We start from the raw sequence: 20,583 nt of genomic DNA, 5'->3' as shown, positions 1-20,583 counted from the left end.
GCCACTATGGCCCGAGAGGTTGAGATATAGACTTCTTATGAGTTTGTTATAGAGATAACCCAGAGGATTGAGGGTGCGCGTCAGCGTAGCCGAGAGTAAGCTATGAGAGACAAGCGATTTCGATATTCTGGAGAGTTCAGAGGTGACTCGGCTGGGGGTAGAGGTCAGTTCGTGAGAGGTCAATCCAGCAGGGGCCCATACCCAGCACCACCGCCTCCTCGGGGTGCTCCAGTACGACCTTATTTCAGTACTACTCCAGAGAGTTCTTACCGCCTACCAGCTATTCAGGGTTCCTCTAGTGGGTATTTAGGTCATCAGGGCCAGATTTCAGGTTAGCAGTCCACCGTACCGAGGGGTTATTTTGAGTATAGGGATTTCAATCCTATGCGGAGGTTCTGCTCTAGGATTCGGGGTAGGCCAGTGTAGCAGGGCAAGTAGCCTATGATTACCGCACCAGTTGCTCCACCAGCCATCTGGCCGCCCAGAGGCGGAGGGTAGGTGGGTAGGGGTCATCCTAGAGGTGGAGGCCGGCCAGGTGGAGGCCAGCCAAGTAGAGGCCAGTCAGGTGGCACTCCATCTCGGTTCTTTGCTTTTCTGGCCAGACTAGATGTAGAGGCCTCAGATGTCGTTATCACAAGTAGTATTTCTATCTGCGATAAAGATGCCTCAGTATTATTTGATCCAGGGTCAACATATTCTTATGTGTCATCTCTATTTTCTCACTTCCTGGGTGTTTCTCGTGAGTCCTTGAGTACTCCCATTTATGTGTCTACTCCTGTGGGCGATTCTGTTGTTGTGGATCTAATCTACCGGTCCTGCATTGTTACATTTTGTGGTTACGAAACAAGAGCAGATCTTCTGCCACTTAAGATGACTGATTTTGAGATCATCCTGGGCATGGACTGGTATCTCTATATCTTGCCATTCTATATTGCCATGCCAAGACTATTACCTTGGCGATGCCAGAGTTGCCTAGGTTAGAGTTGAAGGGTTCGTCTGTCAACGCATCTAATCAGGTTATTTCCTTTCTAAAGGCTCGACACATGGTCGAGAAGGGTTGTTTGGCTTATCTGGCCTATGTTCTGTACATTACTGTAGAGACTCCGGCGATTGATTTAGTGCCTGTAGTCCAAGAGTTCTCCGATGTTTTTCCTTCAGATCTTCCAGGCATGCCACCAGATCGTGATATTGATTTCTCTATTGACTTGGCTCTAGATACTCAGGCTATATCTATTCCACCGTATTTCATGGCTCCAAAAGAGTTGAAGGAGTTAAAAGAGCAGCTCGACAAGTTACTAGCAAAGGGATTCATCAGACCGAGTGTGTGGCCTTGGGGTGCACCGTTATTATTTGTGAAGAAGAAGGATGGAACTATACAGATATGTATTGATTATCGCCAATTGAACAAAGTTACCATTAAGAACAAGTACCCGTTTCCGCGTATTAATGATTTGTTTGACCAGTTGCAGGGTGCTAGGGTGTTCTCTAAGATCGAGTTGAGATCAGGGTACCATCAGTTGAAGATTCGGGATTTGGATGTTCCAAAGACTACTTTCCGGACTAGGTATGGCCATTATGAGTTTCTAGTAATGTCCTTCGGTTTGACTAACACCCCGGCGATATTTATGGATTTGATGAACAGGGTTTCATGCCACATATTGATTCATTTTTCATTTTCTTCATTGATGACATTTGGATCTACTTGTGCAATGAGGAGGAGCATTAGCAGTACTTGATAGTGGTGCTTCAGACCTTGCGGGAACAAAGGTTATATGCTAAGTTCTCCAAGTGTGAGTTTTGGCTAGACTTTGAAGCATTTTTGTTGCATATTGTATCGGTCGAGGGTATTAAAGTTTATCCCAAAAAGATTGAGGCAGTTCAGAATTAGCATCGTCCCACTTCGGCAACTGAGATCAGGAGTTTCCTGGGGTTAGCAGGTTATTATTGTCGATTCGTGAAGGGGTTTTTGTCTATTGGAACACCTTTGACCAAATTGACCCAGAAGGGTGCTCCGTTCAGATGGTCCAATGATTATGAGGCGAGCTTTCAGAAGCTCAAGACTGCATTGACTTCAGCATCGGTGTTAGTGTTGCCTTCCGGTCCAGGGATATATACAGTGTACTGCGATGCTTCTCGCGTTGGCTTGAGTTGTGTATTGATGTAGGAGGGGAGAGTTATTGCATATGCTTCACTTCAGCTGAAGCCCCATGAGAAGAATTACCCAGTACACGATTTGGAGTTAGATTCGATTGTTCACGCTCTTAAAATTTGGAGGCATTATCTTTATGGAGTGTCATGTGAGGTTTACACGGATTATCGCATCTTGCAGCATTTGTTCAAGCAAAGGGATCTAAATTTAAGGCAACGCAGATGGCTTGAGTTATTAAAGGATTATGATATTACCATTCTTTATCATCCGAGTAAAGAGAATGTAGTTGCAGATGCCTTGAGCAGAAAGGCGGAGAGTATGGGTAGTTTGGTTTTCATTTCAGCAGAGGAAAGGCCATTAGCCTTAGATATTCAGTCCTTGGCTAACAGACTTGTGAGACTGGATATTTCAGAGCCCAACCGAGTTCTTGCATGTGTTGTGGCCCAATCTTCACTATTTGAGCAGATCAAGGCTCGCCAATATGATGACCCACACCTGGTGGTTCTTCATGAAACGGTCTTACGAGGAGGTGCCAAGGAGGTTACTATCGGCGAAGATGGTGTTTTGCGACTCGAGGGCCGTGTATGTGTTCTTAATATGGATGGGTTGAGGGAAAAGATCCCAGAGGAGGCACACAGTTCTCGGTATTCTATTCATCCAGGTGCTACGAAGATGTACCGCAACCTGAGGCAGCATTATTGGTGGCGGCGGATGAAGGACATAGTTGAATATGTAACTAGGTGCCTAAATTGCTAGCAAGTTAAGTATGAGCACCAGAGGCCAGGTGGCCTACTTCAGCAGATGACTATACCGGAGTGGAAATAGGAGCGCATTACTATGGATTTTGTAGTAGGGTTGCCATGGACCTTGCGAAAGTTTGATGCAGTTTGGGTCATTGTCGACAGGTTGACCAAGTCAGCACACTTTATTCCGGTGGTGACTACGTATACTTCAGAGAGATTGGCCTAGATTTATATTCAGGAGATAGTTCGGTTGCATGGTGTGCCAATTCCCATTATATCAGATAGAGGCCCTCAATTTACTTCACATTTCTGGAGAGCAATACAGAGTGAATTGGGGACCCGTGTAGAGCTCAGCACAACTTTTCACCCGCAGACCGACGAGCAGTCGGAGTGGACAGATCAGATCCTGGAGTACATGCTCAAAGCATGTGTGATTGACTTCAGAGGTCAGTGGGATCGTTTCTTGCCTTTCGCCGAGTTTGCTTATAACATTAGTTACCAATCCATCATTGAGAATGCTCTATTTGAGGCTTTATATGGTCGGCGATGTCGTTCACCCATCGGATGGTTTTAGCCCGGTGAAACTAAGTTATATGGTACTGATTTGGTGAAGGATGCCTTGGACAAGGTAAAGTTGATTCATGAGCAACTTCGTGCAGCGCAGTCTAGACAGAAGAGTTACACGGATTAGAAAGCACGTGATTTATCATTCATGGTGGGTGAGAAAGTTCTCTTGAAGGTTTCGCCGATGAAGGGAATCATAAGGTTCGGGAAGAAGGGCAAGTTAAGCCCAAGGTTTATAGGCCCATTTGAGGTATTGAGACGAGTTGGGGAGGTTGCTTACGAGCTTGCTTTGCCTCCCAGTCTATTGGGAGTTCATCTGGTTTTCTATGTATCTATGCTCCGGAGGTATCATGACGACTTGTCACATGTGTTAGACTTCATCATAGTTCAGCTAGATGAGAACTTGGGTTATGAATAGGAGCCAGTTGTCATTGTTGATAGACAAGTTCGCCAATTGAGGTACAAGAAGATTTCTGCGGTAAAAGTTCAGTGGAGGGGCCAACCAGTCAAGGAAGCGACTTAGGAGGCCGATGAGGATATGCGGAGCAGATATCCATACTTATTCAGCACTCCATGTATGATTCAAAACTCGTTCGAGGACGAACATTTGTTTAATATGTGAAAAATGTAACAACCCAACCGGTCTTTTTGCCTTCTAGAACCCCGTTCCCCTAAATACGACTCCCCATATGTGATTTTAATGTTTTATGATTTGCGGGGATGGTTAGTTAAGGAATTTGAAGGGTTCGGGTTGAAATCGGAACACTTGGTTCCTTAGTAGGCACTAAAAAGGGTTAAGTTTGACTTCGGTCAACATTTTGAGTAACCGACCTCGGAATCGGGATTTCACGGTTCCAATAGGTTCGTATGATGATTTTGAACTTTGGCGTATGTTTGGATCGAGTTTTGGACAACCCGGGAGCGTTTCGGCGCTTAACAATGAAAGTTGACTATTTGAAGGTTTTAAAGTTATTTAAATTTGGTTTAGGGTAGGTTTTGGAGTAATTCAGGTATGTTCTTAATTTCGGGCCTGGGAATAATTCTGTATGGTGATTAAAGACTTGCACACAAAATTTGGTGTCATTCCGAGTAGTTTAAGTTCGTTTCGGTGCGTTCGGAGTGAGTTTGAAGAACTTGAAAATTTTCAAGTTGAATCAATTTGGTTTGGGTACGATTCTTAGTTTTGATGTTGTTTTACGCGTTCTGAGGGTTCTAACGAGTCCGTTTTATGATTTCAAATTTGTTGGTATGTTCAGACGGGGTCTCGAATGCCATTCGGACGATGTGCAAATTGAGTTAAGACTCAAAAGGGCTGCTGGTGCACCAGTTCTGGTGTGTCTGCACCTGCGAGCCTTGAGCCGCTGGTGCGAGCCCGCAGATGCGCCTTTTTGGCCGCAAAAGAGGCTTGGAGAATTGGCCAGTGGACTGCAGAAGCGGCATGGTGTGCGCAAAAGCGACCAAGCTTCTGCGGCGAGGTGTCGCGGAAGAGAGACCGTAAAAACAGATAAACGTACGCAGATACGGCTACCCCTGCCCTTGTGCATCTCCGCAGAAGCAGTCCTGGCACCGCAGAAGCAGTCCTGGCATAGATGCGGCCCTCTGCCCACAGATGCGGAAATCGCAGAAGGTAAAACCTTCATTTAAGTCGTGGTTAGAGTTTTTTGACTCATTTTCTTCATTTTTGGGGCGATTTTGGAGATTTTGAGAGGTGTGTTCACCTAGCAACTTGAAGATAAGTTAATTCTACCTATTGTGAGTTAAATACATAGATTATGGGTAGATTATAATATGTAAATTGTCGAAATCAAGGGTTTAGATGAAAAACCTATGTTTTTATAAAAATGAGATTTTAACCACGAAAATGATTATGGAATGGGATGAAAATTGTATACTTGAGTTCTTAAGGTTATGTGACGATTTCCTTCAAAAATTTCCGAAATCCGAGCACGTGGGCCCGAGGTAAAATTTAGGAATTTTACTAATTTCGGGTGGGTAATTAATCTAATAAATTAATTTCAAATTATTGAACATGTATTGATTAAATTATATAACATTTGCTACTTTCGGATATTTTGGCACCAAATTGAGGATTTAACGCGAAATTTTGATCGGGCAGTGAGCTTTGAGACGAAGTAAGTCTCTAGTCTAATCTTGTAAGGGAGAATTTATCCCATAGGTGTTATAAATAAATATTTGTTTCTAATTGTGGGGGCTACGTACGTACGAGGTGATGAGAGTCCATGCGTAGATACTAATTGTGCTTATGTCCGGGTAGTTTTAGGACCCAATGCATGAACTATTTGAAATTTTGCACTATACTTGTTAAATTAAAATGCATAAATTATATTATATCTTGTTAGAGATATTTTGAAAGGTAGTTAATGAAATTTGTATTACAATGGATATTAATCGTTAAATGATGTTCAAGGCAAATGCTCATAAATTATCCATTCTCTTCTTGTGGAGCGGGCCGAATGACTCAGTAGTAGATAGATGCATTTATGGATCGTGTCGCACGTTCCTCGGCAGTGTACATGCCACTTTTGATCAAGTCGTACGACCTCGTCATAAATCATGCTTAATAATAATAATTACACGGTGCCTTGACATTTTATTTCAGTTGTGAAGATAAATAATTTATTGGTATTTATTAAATTATGAAAGAATTATTCATTCCTGCTTGCTAAGGAAATTTGTTATCATTCCCATAAATCGTGTTTATCTAAATATTCCTATCTTAATATTATTTAGTTAAAGTAAGTATCGAAGTCGACCTCTCGTCACTACTTCTTCGAGATTAGACTTTATACTTACTGGGTACATGTTGTTTATGTACTCATGCTACACTTGCTGCACTTTTTGTGCAGGATCTGAGGCAGGTGCATCAGGCGGTCCTACCGGTGCGCATCCCCGATATCCCGAGGCCTAGTGGTGAGTTGCCTTTCTGTGCCGTTCTGCAGCTACTAGTGTCTCTTCTGGTATTTATATTCTGTCTATTTCATTTCAGACAGTATTTGGAGTTTTGTATAATCTACTATATGCTCATGCACTTGTGACACCAGATCTTGGCATACACGCTAGTAGAATTGTGGTTTTGAATTATTACTTTGGTTTTTATTTATTTAAACCTTTTATTTTTCTTAAATCTTGCAAGAAAGGAAAGTTTAATTACTCAAAAATATATTAAAAGAGGACCTATATATGAAATTGGGTCATGAAAGAGACAATGGCGATGTCGGGGTTTCCAAGGATCAAGTGGAGAGGTTCTCTAGATTATGTTCCCAGCAGGGTGATTTCATATTTTAAGGCTCAACGGATGGTTGGGAAGGGGTGTTTGTCTTATTTGGACTTTGTGAGGGATATTGGTGTCGATACTCCTACTATGGATTCTGTTCCGGTGGTGCGAGATTATTCAGATGTGTTATTTGCAGACCTGTCAGGCATGCCACCCGATAGGGATATTGACTTTGGTATTGACTTGGTGTCGTCCACTCAGCCAATCTCTATTCCTCTGTATCATATGGTGCCAACTGAGTTAAAGGAATTTAAAGGAGCCCATTGATAAGGGATTTATTACGCCTTGGGGTACAATGGTTCTGTTTGTGAAGAAGAAGGATGGTACTATACGGATGTGCATCGACTATAGGCAGTTGAACAAAGTTACAATCAAGAACAAGTATTGTTGCACATTGATGATTTATTTGACAAGCTTCAGGAAGACAAGGGTGTTCTCTAAAATTGATTTGAGGTCAAGGTATCACCAGTTGAAGATTCGGGACTCGAATATTCTAAAGACGACATTCAAGACCTATTATGATCAATATGAGTTCCTTGTGTTGTATTTTGGGTTGACCAATGCCCCAGCAATATTCATGCATCTGATGAACAGTGTAGTTCAGCCATATCTTGATTCGTTTATCATAACATTCATTGACGATATCCTTGTGTACATACGTAGCCAGGAGGAGCATGCACAACATTTAGAGATTGTACTACATAGGTTTAGGGGGAGAAGTTTTATGCCAAGTTCTCCAAGTGAGAGTTTTGGCTCAGTTCAGTGGAGTTCTTAGGGCACGTGGTGTCCCGTGATGGGATTAAGGTGGACCCAAAGATGATAGAGGCCGGTTCAGAGTTGGCCCAGACCGTCTTCAATTACTGAGATTCGAAGCTTTCTCGGCTTGTCCGGATATTATCGTCGCTTTGTAGAGGGTTTCTCGTCTATTGTAGCGCCTTTGACCAAATTGACTCAGAAGGGTGCTCCATTCAATGGGTCGGATGAGTGTGAGTAGAGCTTTCAGAAGCGAAAGACTGCCTTGACCACAACTCTAGTACTAGTTTTGCCATCAGCTTCTGGCTCTTATACAGTGTATTGTGATGCTTCTCGGATTGGTATTTGGTGTGTCTTGATGCAGCAGGGTAGAGTGATTGCTTATAATTCTCGTCAGTTGAAGCCCCATGAGAATAACTACCATGTTCATGATTTGAGGTTAGCAGCCACCATTCATGCATTGAAGATCTGGAGGCATTATCTCTACGGTGTGTCTTGTGAGGTATTTATGGATCATCGAAGTCTCTAGCACTTGTTCAAACGGAAGGATCTAAATTTAAGGAAGCGGAGATGGTTGGTGCTTCTAAAGAACTATGATATTACCATTCTGTATCATCCCGAAAAGGCCAATGTGGTGGCTGATGCCTTGAGTAGAAAGGCAATGAGTATGGGTAGCCTTGCATTAATTCCTGTTGGTGAGAGACCGCTTGCAGTTGATGTTCAGGCCTTGGCCAACCAGTTCGTGAGATTAGATGTTTCGCATCCGAGTTATAGCTTATGTGTTTTCTTAGTCTTCCTTATATGATCGCATCATAGAGCACCAGTATGATGATCCCCATTTGCTTGTCCTTAAGGACACGGTTCCGCACGGGGTTGCCAAGGATGTTACTATTGGGGATGATGGGGTGTTGAGGATACAGGGTCGGATTTGTGTGCCTAATGTTGATGGGCTACGTGAGTTGATTTTTTAGGAGGCCCACAGTTTGCGGTATTCCATTCAGTCAGGTGCCGCGAAGATGTATTAGGACTTGAGGCAACACTATTGGTGGAGGAGGATGAAGAAAGATATAGTGAGGTTTGTAGCTCGGTGTCTAAACTGTCAGCAGGTGAAGTACGAGCATCAGAGACCGGGCAGATTACTTTAGAGGCTTGAGATTCTGGAGTGGAAATGGGAGTGTATCACCATGGATTTGTAGTTGGGCTCACACGGACTTCGAGGAAGTTTGATGCTATTTGGGTGATTGTGGATCGACTGACCTAGTCCGCTGATTTCATTCCAATTGGGACTACTTATTCTATTGGTTTCCTTGTAATTAATAAATTGTGCTACAAATTACAAAAAATAAGTATTTAATCAAAAATTCTTGTAGTATTTATTTTAAAATGTAACTACTACAATTGTATAGTAATTGTTATTTTATTTTTTTGAAAATACAATAAATTGAAAGAATCTCCTAATATTTGAAAAATAGGACAATTATCAATAAATTGTTTGAAATTTAGAAAATATGCACAAAAATTATAGTATTTAACAAATTACAATAAAATGATAAAAATTCCTATATTTATTGAAAATAGGGATAACTATCAATAAATTGTATTAAAGTCAAATAATGTGTAGAAAACTACATTTTTGTCATTTTTTATTAAGAGGCCTGAATAAGTTAATTTTTAAATACGGAGGGTCAAAATTATATGTCAACGGCTGCCCCTCTTTGACCAGAGATGATGCAAGAGTCTTCGGGCTAATAAATTGACATCATACTTATTTTTAACCCAACATGACATAGTAAGGAATGGAGGATGTTTTGAAGATTGTGATTGAACTCTAGTATTTGAGTAGCCTACATATATCGGGTTGCACGAGAATCATGTCACATGTAGTTCTGCAAGATTGAGTGCTACTTGTATATTGCAGCCTCAAGGGGTGGAAAACGAATGTTCGAGGATGAAATAGTTTGTGTAATCTCAACATTGCTTCTAAGATTACCCCATTGTCAGACTAGGTAACACTGGGATGTATATGTTGGATGATAGAAGGATCGATTGCTGGATTCTGATGTGAGTACGGTTGAGCTCTGTGTTGAGTTTTCCTACGTATCTCGGATATAACGAGAATCAGGCCGGTTGTAGTTCAAGAAGCGATGGATGACTTTTTTATTTTTTATTTTGAAAGTTGCCCCAGCATCAAGCTGTGATAACACTGGTGTTTTATTTGACTATGGGGGTTTCGGATTACCTACTCACCCCATGTCAATGGGACATAAGAACGATACCTAGGGCCATGTCATCGATTGTTGTTGGAAAGCCCGACCTCCGTCCTCAAAATCAGCCCCACTTTATTTGCTAGAAGATAGTTCCACATTGTGTCGCGTCAGTAGAGTTGACGAGGTGTGGACTATGCTTTAGTTTGAGAAGGATGGATATGTGATTTTTGAACAAAATAGATAGGGTCTGTCAAGACCCAAACCGATGGTCCGCAATAGGCAGTCGGTACCTTACCCAACCGAGTACCAACATAACGTATATTTCTTATCACACCATCATGGGTAAATGGGCCACAAGGGTCGTGACATGGTCCTAGGGTTACGCTTTAATTCGAAAGCGTTCCGGGCTAGATATCGGTCCGAAGTGATTAGAGCACTTTGATTTTTGAAAGAAATTTGGACTGTGTACCGGTCCAAAATAATCGGAGAACTTTGATTTCTTGAAAGAAATCTAGGTTGTGTACCAGTCTGAAGCGATCAGAGCACTTAGATGAAAAAAAGGAAATTTAGACTGTGTACCAGTACGAAATGATATCGGATCATTTGAATCTAAAATACCCATATTAGAAGGTGAGCGCCTGTAAAATTTGAGCTTGAAATGAAATGCCCATTGTTCAGGAGGGCACCTGAAAAATATTACTTTGAAATGAAATGCCCATTGTTCAAGATGGCGCTTAGAAAAATTTACTTTGAAATGAGATGCCCATTGTTTAGGAGGGCGCCTGGAAAAGCAAGAAGCTGTCTATTTTTTTGTGTAAGAAATTGATGAAGAGGGTTTTGTTATTAATAACTCGGGTGAGGTAATAAATGCAAAATGATAGAATTTTGAAATGATATGTCCGGGTCTGACTAAGACTGCCTACGTATCCTAATGGAATCACGCCAAGACAGTTTGATTACAAAAGATGACTGAATCCGATGTAGATTGCCTATGTATTTCTACTAAAGGAAATCAAGTCGCAACGTAGTTCCGAATATATATAAATGAATTTTTGGTTTTTCATTATAAGAGTGGGACCGTACATTACGTAGGTTACCTACGTATCCCCCGTGGGAAGTCAGGTCGGGCGTAGTTCTGTTACAACAAAATTTGACTCTTTTATTTTTTGTATTTTTTGCTGTTTTTGTTGCTTTTTGTAGAGAATATTTGAAAATTTGAAGAGTAGAGAAAGCATGTGATTTATTGATCAATCATCATCTCTCTTTTCATTTTTACTTGACTTTGGTTGGTATCAACAATTTGTTTTGTGCATAAGAATTTCCACCATATACTTTTCAGCGAACCGAGATCAGCTTATGGGTAATTCCTATAGCTTCGAATGGTACCTCAGGTATATCTAGGTTCGACAAGATTTGTTCGTCTTGCTTCAATCAAAGGTTTGAATTCTGCCTAACTCATGTTTCAGGTGCCCTCACCACAAATAAAGTCCTGATTTTCACACATTTATGAAGTATTTATGTTATTTTTGTAGGACATTTTGTGAAGCACACTCACACTAGGAATGACATTCAATGCACGCGATTGAGATACCATATGCTTGACCTTTATGTGAGTATTCACTAATGTGAGAACACTTGGAATAGGATCATGTAGGGCTTTATCATTGGCTTATAATGTGGGCTTAGGGTCGGGTAGGATATTCATTTGGGTTGAAAGTGACTAATTCCTCCATAAGCACTGTACTGCATCCGTGTCTTCGGAGTTCAAACCATGCTTTGATGCTTGATCTTGTTTGGCTCGATGTCCCTTTCTTTGTTTTGCCTTCTTTTGAACTTGTAGGAGGTTATTCTTCCATTTTGCAGGTCTTTTTTTCTTTTCTTTTCTTTTGAGGTTTCTCCCGATTTGCAAGAGTTTCCCTCCCTTTTTTTCGTCGGGATTCCTCCTCTTTGAATTTGTGGAGCTTTTTTCCTTTTTCTCGCATTTTTTTTTTATTTTCCTTTGAATTTGTGGAAGTTTTATCCTTCTTGTTGAATCCTCATTTTGAATGGTGGAGTTTCCGCCTTCTTTTCCTCAAGTCATGTCTCTGATTGTCTTGGACTTTGTATCTTTTTGCCTTTTCATGCTTGTCGCCTTCACTTTGGACTTTATCCGAAATTCTATTTTTTCAGTGCGCGCAGGGAGGTTAGGCCAAGAGAGGGGTAGTGCTCTTAAGCACAAAATGGTATAGGCTATGATGTGGTTATCCAAGAAAACATTTTAAGGCTCAAAGAGGGACTGTTAGGGATTGATGTCATTTGGTAGGCTAGAAAGGCTCAAACGGGTCAAAGAAGGCCTACGATCCTTTCCCAAACCAAGTGTTACTCAGGATTCGCCTCAACAAACATTCGGGCCAAGTTCTAGATCTACAATATAATGAATTTTAATCTAGGATCACCACACAATGCACATAAAACGATGAAGTCGGCTTTGTTCTTACCCTAACTGTAAGCACGCAATTTTACATGCATCACTAAGGTATAATTGAGAGGTACCACAAGAGTCTATGGTTTACCCAAAGCCGATCCTCTCCATCATACCACTTAAACACTTGTTCTTTCCCATGCACACTCCTAACTATGTTGGTAGCAAGCAAGTCAATATTTGATGATTTTTCCTTTTCTTTTTTTTCCTTTTTTTTTGATTTTTTGATAAATGGGACTAAACCCAAGGAAGGGTTCCCTTTTTTGGATTTTTGGATTTTGACTTAACAACAATTTTTGTTTCTCTCTCTCTCTCTCTCTCTCTCTCTCTCTCTCTCTCTCTCTCTCTCTCTCTCTTGACTTAATCAATTTATTTTTTTGTGATTTTTGAAAAAATGAGACCTAACCCATAGGTTGCCTATGTCTCTCGTTGAAATGAGAATCAGGTCAAGCGTAGTTCAAGAAGGGTGGAAAGAAAATATTTTTTAGAATTTCATTTCATTTTGTTTTTAATTTTGACTTAATAAATTTTTGTGGTTTTTGATAAAGAGAATTGGATTTAAAACGGGCTTTGTGGTTATCGTTCTGAAGCGCTATCGGAGCACTGAATGTTAGACGGGCTTTGTAGTTACCGTTTCATATAAAAGCATGGACAGAAAAGTAAAATGATGGGATGTGTACCGTTCCATATAGGAGCATTGTTAGTATGGGGCTGGGTACCGTTCCATTTAGGAGCCCTGACAGGAAAGCAAAATGACGGAATGTAGCATTCCGTATAGGAGCATTGTTAGTACGGGGCTGAGTACCGTTCCGTTTAGGAGCGCAAAGCGGTGTACCATTCCGTATAGGAGCATTGTTAATACGGGGGTGAGTATCATTTCATTTAGGAGCACTGACATGAAAGTAAAATGGCAGGCTATGTACCTTTCAGCATAGTAGCATTGTTAGTAAGGGGCTGTGTACCGTTCTGTTTAGGAGCGCTGACTTGAAAGTAAAATCTCCACTCGATGGTAGGGACAATAAAGTAAATCTACGCACAATGGGAGCATTTTTTGATTTTGTTTGAAAAATGAGATCGAACCTGGGGAGGGTCCTTGATTGATAATTTTTGTTGATTTTTTGTTTTTAAAAAATAAGACCGAACCCGAAGGTTGCTTACATATCTCGTCAAAACGAGAATCAGGTCAAGCGTAGTTTGGGAAGGTTAGAGACAAAGGGGAGATGTTTTGGATATTTTGAATTTCTTCAAGGAAAGAGAATGATATTTTTAGATTTTGATTTTGATGCCTCATAGAGAGACTTTTGGAGAAGCAACAGAGGAATATATATGTGTTTAATTTTGATTTTATGGAAATGATCTTTTCGCAGAGATCTTCGGTCAACTATGACCCAAGTTGCCAGACTTGACCGATTCGTCCAGGTAAGGACGAGAAAAATCAGACCCATTACAGGTTGCCTATGTATCTTGACATGAGGTCAAGAATCTGGCACGCGTAGCTCGTAAAGGTTAGGGATAGAGGAAGATGTTTCGAACCTTTGTTTTTTGAATTTCCTCAAGGAGGAATTATGCAGGAATACGTTTTTGGATTTTGATTTTCCCTTGATGTCTACAAAAAGACTTTGAAGCAACAAGGGAAAGATATATACATTTTTTTTTTATTTTTTCAGAGATGACCCTTTCACAAGGATCTTCGGTCAACTGTGACCCAAGTGGCCAGACTTGGCTGACTTATCCAATTATGAACGAGAAAGACCAGACCCATGAAGGGTTGCCTACGTATCTTGACACAAGGTCAAGAATCAGATACGCGTAGTTCGTGAAGGTTGGAGAGTATGATATGTATGATTTTCAACACTTCTTTTACTATCCTACTTAAAAGCATTGCAACTAACTATATTAATTGCATCAAAGATATGTATTAAATGTAAGGGTATAGACAAACTCGAAGAGATTCCTCGTTGTACCCATGATTGGGTGTGGTATATATGGAGTTGAAAAGTGTCTCCCTCCAGAAGATGTGCCCCAGTTTCTCCTTCGAACAGTTGCCTTGATGCCCCTGACTATTTGCGAGACAATTTTTGCGGTTGTCTCCCAATTGATTGCATGGATGTTTTGTTGCGACCTTCCAGCTGTCCACATGAACCTTTTGGTGATCGTCCCCAGCTATTAGCCGGTGCGATTATCTGATGAAGATATAAATATATAGTGAGAGTAGTGCCGTCATAAAATGATGGAATCAAGAATTGTAACTAACACTCCCATGATTATTCGATTGATGTTCCACAGTATCCGATATCAGATGTTATTTTCCGTGCAGTCCCATGATGATGCTCCTTTCGGCTGTCCACGGGAACTATTTGATGATGGTCCCCGGTTGACAACCAGAAACGATGTTATGATCTAAGTATACAGAAGTGGTGAGAGCAGCGAAGTCATGAAAAATTATGAAAGTTCATTGTAAAACTACTACTCCCCTGATTATCACACTGATATGTTCCACCAAGTCTGAGACTTGATGTTATCTCCCGTGAAGTGCACAGGATGATGTACCTACAAAACTCAGAGGAGAAATGCTAGAGTCCCTCTTAGCTGAAGTTATAGCATCAAGAAGAAGTAGATTTGGCCATGCAGCCAGTGTTGTATCCGGTTGTGATCAGGAATGTGATATCGGCATTCCATGATGGTTCCGAAAATGATGTTATCCTTCCTGCGTCCAAAGAAAAATTCTTAGTGCGGTGAAGGGAAATTGACTCATGGTGACTTGAGGCTTGTTTTTTCCTTCCTTGTCTGTCCGAGTCGTGTGAGCCTAACACTTCTCGAAGGTTGACTAACAACCTTCCTCTGCAATAAAAGTGGATTGACTTGTATTGAATCTTGAATTTGGGAAGTGAGAGTGAACACCATGATTCCATAGCCAGATGTTTGAATATGAAGGACTTGTATCCCATGTGTTATGATTTAAGTCGGGTGAAGGTCGCAGTAAGGTTGACATGCTATTTTGAGATTTGGATTTTTTGGGTGAAATTTGGCTGACGCTCTGGGAGATCTCTAGGTTGAGAGCATCATTACATTGTTCCAAAAGAACTGCCCCAGTTGCTAGTACTGAGGAAATTAATTTAAAACAGTGGGGAGATGAACCCTTATGTAGGGTTGCCTACGTATCCTGCCGAGGCAAGAATCTGGTCAAAATATAGTTCGGGCCACTACTGGATTAAGAGATCTATATGTTTATCAAGAATAAGTGATTGTTTTTTGAGAAGAATTGAGATGATGAATAAGAATTCTTGGGTGGGTAGGTGGAGACTGGTATCGTCTAAATAAGTGATAGATAGTAGCATAACTCATGGATCAGTTTCAAATGACGGGAGTCAATGAAAGGGTAAGGCATGATTAAAAAGAATACGTCAAATCAGTGGATGATGTACCAAGTGTAACGACCTGATCGGTCGTTTTGCTTTCTAGATCTTCGTTCCCCTAATTAAGACTTCTCGTACATGTTTTTACTATTTTATGGCTTGGGGGATAGTTAGTTCGGGTTTAGAAAGGTTCGAGTTAAAATCAGAACACTTAGTTCCTTAATAATGGCTTAAAATGGTTGAGTTTGACTTGAATCAATATTTTGAGTAAACGAACTCGGAACCGGGATTTGATGGTCCAAATAGGTTCGTATGATGAGTTTGGACTTAGGCTTATGTTCGGATCGGGTATCAGATAACCCGGGAGCGTTTCGGCGCTTAAAATGGGAAGTTGGCGCATTGAAGGTTTTCAAGTTTTTTAAGTTTGGTTTGGAGTAGGTTTTGGTGTTATCAGGGTTATAAGTCCCCGCTAAAATTGCCTAATGATTTAATATTTTAAAGTACGACAATTCGAGAATAACTTATTCGAGTATCAAAGGAGACCTATGGGGTGGAACCGCATTATTTTGACATCAAAAGTGTTTCAACGATGTCGTTTCTTTGAGTATAAGTGTTATTATATTAAGCAAATGAGCTCCAAATTCCGTTTTGATTGAATAATTATATCCATATTGAAATTACGGAGTCATAGAAAAAAGAATCGTCGAATTCGGACATTGTATGAAAGAGTTATGTCCATTTTCGGGAAAGATAGAAACGATTTCCCATCGCCAGCGCCTAGGGTAGCGTGGGGCGCTATCCCTTGCGCTGGGATTTCTTTTAGGTACTGGAACCAGTGCCACATGTAGCGCCCCACGCCACCTGTGGCGCCCGAAATGCTATATACTCATTCGGGGTTCATTTTACCCCATTTTTCTTGGCCGAACTTTGGGGTTTTCCTCCACTCTCTCAAGACCTCCAACTCCCCCCATCTTCAAGGTGAGTAATCCCTACTAATTTGGTGTTTCATTACATCAATTTCACCCTAAAACTAACTCAATCCTCCATAAAATATATAGATCTTCAAGAACTCAAAGGAGAGTTTTGCAAGACTTCTTCCAAAAGGTAATCCTACACCCTTAGACTTACATGTATGGATATATTATGGGAATATGAGTATGAAATAAGTATTGAAACTTATGGTAAGGTGATTGGAATCCATAAGTTCCCAATTTAAATACATAACCATTGTAGAGATTGAAAGGTAATTATTTGATGGAATTTTGTTGGTTGGGTGTGGATGGATGGACATGTATGTGATGTTGGAAGTTATAAATTGTTTAATAATGATGGTGGGATAAATTGTTGGTAAATGGTAGTAGTTGGATGAACTAATTCTATGAGTAAAAGCTGTAAAGATTCACGCCTACTAGGTGTTTGATAAAATGCCTAAATGGCCTAAACTATGGGAGTTATTACTAATATTGTTCCCATTGGATGTTGTTATTGTAGATTGAAGTTTCTTAGTATAGTGGATCATTGTAGTATCATTAAGGAGCGAATTTTAGGTATGTTGGCTAAACTACTCTTTTAGAAATGAATTCCATGATCTTCTCGTAAGTTTCAAGTATTGTTGGCTCAAGTTACTTATTCTATATTCCGAGTTGTTCCCAATAAATTCGATTGTCCCAAATAAGCAAAGTGTCTAGAATTATGTATTCAAAACGTGTTCTGAATGTTCCTATCACATTATGTTATCCTTTGGGAATGTGTTCAAGAATGATATGTGTATTAAAATGCTATGTCTTTGAGTCGTGTTTCAAATGCAGGTTATGATGCCAAATTGTGTGAGAAAATCGCATTATGCTTAAGACTCTTAATTGCTCATATGTGTACCTAAAGTCTTGATTGGAAATGTCTTATTGTTGATAATCAATAAAGATGGTTGGAAGTGAAATAAGTGAATTGGGGATATAAAGTGTGGCCAATGTACCAAGAGTGAAAGTTATACTTGTGGCCAATGGTGCCAATGAAATGAGATGATGTGAGAAAGATTATGAAATGAGCTTTGATTCAACTGTTCCAAAATTGACTTCGAAAATAGAATTGCCTAAAAGCTTATGAACTCAAGTGATGCCCATATGTGACTGTTTTAACTAATGCTATGCTTTGTAAGTAGTTTCGACGTGTTTTGCGTTCTTACATATTCGTGAGTTGAAATTGGGTATTTCCCTTTTTGGGAAAAAGTATTTCAAGAATAAATTATGTGTTACTTGTTTATGATTTTAACTTATGTTTCGATTGCCAATCATTTTACTCCATTTCTTGGAAAGAAATCCATTGTGTTTAAAGACTTCATTACTAATGAACCTAAAGTTGTGATTTCTGAAATATTCTATTTGTTGATATTTATGATGATGATCCATGAAAGGGAATAAATGAAAGTGTGGATTATGAAATACGGCCATTGTGCCATGAATGAAGAATCATATGTACGGCCAAGAGAGCCAATAAAATAATGATGTTGAAAGTTGTTGAAAGTGCCAATGAGGCTATATACGGTATGAAAGGTTATGATTTAAATGCATTTGTATTGTTGCTTCCTTTGTATGCAAATCAAAAATATTTTTGGGAGTATCGATAGTCATCGAGGAAGGGTAGGTTGAAATAACCTAACCCCGAAACTACATGTGTCGGTGTAGTAGTGGATTGTGATTATCCCCCTTATTTGGGATGAGATTGATGTGATAAAATTATTCCCCTTATTTGGGATAAGATTGATGTGATAAAATTATTCCCTTTAATTGGATTGAGATGAGTGATAGAAAAGGATGATGTCGATCCACACGGTATTGTGGTGAGATGGCCTAGCCGATCGGGTCGTGATCGGACGCCATGCCGCACACATGGTGGTTATTGTGCTGGAAATTGTAATTGAAATTGTGATTGTGGTTGATGTCTCTAATGAGATGGCCTAGTCGATTGGGCCATGATCGGACTCTGTGCTAAAAGTATGGTGGTTGGTATTGAGAGTGATTGCTGTTGATGTCTCTAATGAGATAGCCTAGCCAATCGGGTCGTGATCGGACTCCATGCTAAAAGTACGTTGGTATTGGTATTGTGAACGATGGTATTGTGAACAATGGTATATCGGTGCTAAAGATCTCCCAACCAAAAATATATTATTTTCGTATTTTGAAAATTGTTATTTTTAACTGGATATTTGGATATGGTTGATTGTGACTTGTTATTTCTATGGTTTTCCCTTTCTTGTATTGGCATTCTACTTTGAAAGTGGACAGTTAGCTTTACATACTAGTATTATTCCATATGTACTAACGTCATTTTTGCCGGGGGCGCTGCATCTTCAATGGATGCAGGTGGTTCATCAGCGGGCAGCTTTGGTCCTCGTTAGCAGTCACTCTCTATTCAGCCGGTTTTGGTGAGCCATACTCTATTCCGGGTATGATGTCATTTGAGTTGTACATTGTGTTTTAAGGTATAGTCGGGGCCTTATTGCCGACACTTCCATACTACTCTTCTGTTGTACTTAGAGGCTCCGTAGACAGGTTGTGGGTGGTGTTTGATGTGGAGAATTGAACTAGAAATGATGGTATTTGGAAAATAATTTTTTCATTATATCTATAAACTTGTAATATTTTGGAAATTATGAATGAAGTTGCTAATGGAAACGAAATGGGAGTTGTTGATAAAAAGATTTCAGTGTTTGATTAATGGAGTGCATCTCCTCTTTGTTCATAGATGAGTTTGGGTAGAAGAAAATATAATAGGCTTGCTCGGTCGGGTTCACTCAGTTGAGCGATGGTCACGCTCCCCGAGTTTAGGGCGTGACAGGGGTTTATTTGGGATTCCGAGCGTGGTAATAGTTCTGTATGGTGGTTTATGACTTTCACACAAACTTTTGTGTCATTCAAAGTAGTTTAAGTATGATTCAGCGCGTTCGGAGTAAGTTGGAAGAACTTGAAGTTCATAAGTTGATTCGATTCGGTTTGAGGTGCGATTCTTAGTTTTGATATTTCTCTACGCATTCAGAGGAGAAATGTTGGAGCTCGAGTGAAGTTATAGCATCAAGAAGATGCAGATTTGGCCACGTAGCCAGTGTTGCATTCAGTTTTGATCAAGAATGTGATATCGGCATTCCATGATGGTTCCGGAGATGATGTTGTCCTTCCGGCGTCCAAAGAAAAATTCTTAGTGTGATGAAGGGAAATTTATTAATGGTGATTTGAGGCTTCTCTTGTCATTCCTTGTCTGTCCGAGTCGTGTGAGCATGAAACTTCTCGAAGGTTGACTAACAACATTCCTATGTAATAAAAGTGGGTCGACTTGTACTGAATCTTGAATTTGGGAAGTGAGAGTGAACACCATGATTCCATAGCCAGATGTCTGAATGAAGGACTTGCATCCCATGTGTTGGGATTTAAGTCGGGTGAAGGTCGGAGTAAGGTTGACATGGTATTTTGAGATTTGGACTTTTTGGGTGAAATTTGGTTGATGCACTCGGAGATTTCTAGCTTGAGAGAATCATTACACTGTTCCAAAAGAATTACCCCAGTTTCTAGTACTGAGGAAATTAATTTAAAACAGTGGGTAGACGAACCCTTATGTAGGGTTGCCTACGTATCCTGCCTAGGCAAGAATCTGGTCAAAATGTAGTTCGGGCCACTACTGGGATTAAAAGATCTATATAGTTATCAAGAATGGGTGATTGTTTTTTGAGAAAAATTGAGATGATGAATGAGAATTCTTGGGTAGGTGGGTGGGAGGAGACTGGTCTCATCTGAATAAGAGATAGATAGTAGCATAGCGCATGGATCAGTTTCAAATGGCGGGAGTTAGTGAAAGGGTGAGGCATGATTGAAAATAATACGTCAAATCAGTGGATGATGTACCAAGTATAATGACCCGACCAGTCGTTTTGCTTTCTAGATCCCCATTCCCCTAATTAAGACTTCTCGTACATGTTTTTAAAATTGGAACACTTAGTTCCTTAATAATGGCTTAAAATGGTTAAGTTTGACTTGAATCAACATTTTAATTAAACGGCCTCGGAAC

Source organism: Nicotiana tabacum, chromosome 18 (assembly GCF_000715075.1).
Source record: "Nicotiana tabacum cultivar K326 chromosome 18, ASM71507v2, whole genome shotgun sequence".
In the NCBI taxonomy this organism is placed as follows: Eukaryota; Viridiplantae; Streptophyta; class Magnoliopsida; order Solanales; family Solanaceae; genus Nicotiana; species Nicotiana tabacum.
The sequence above is the reverse complement of the archived record's forward strand: the minus strand, read 5'-3'. Positions refer to the sequence as shown.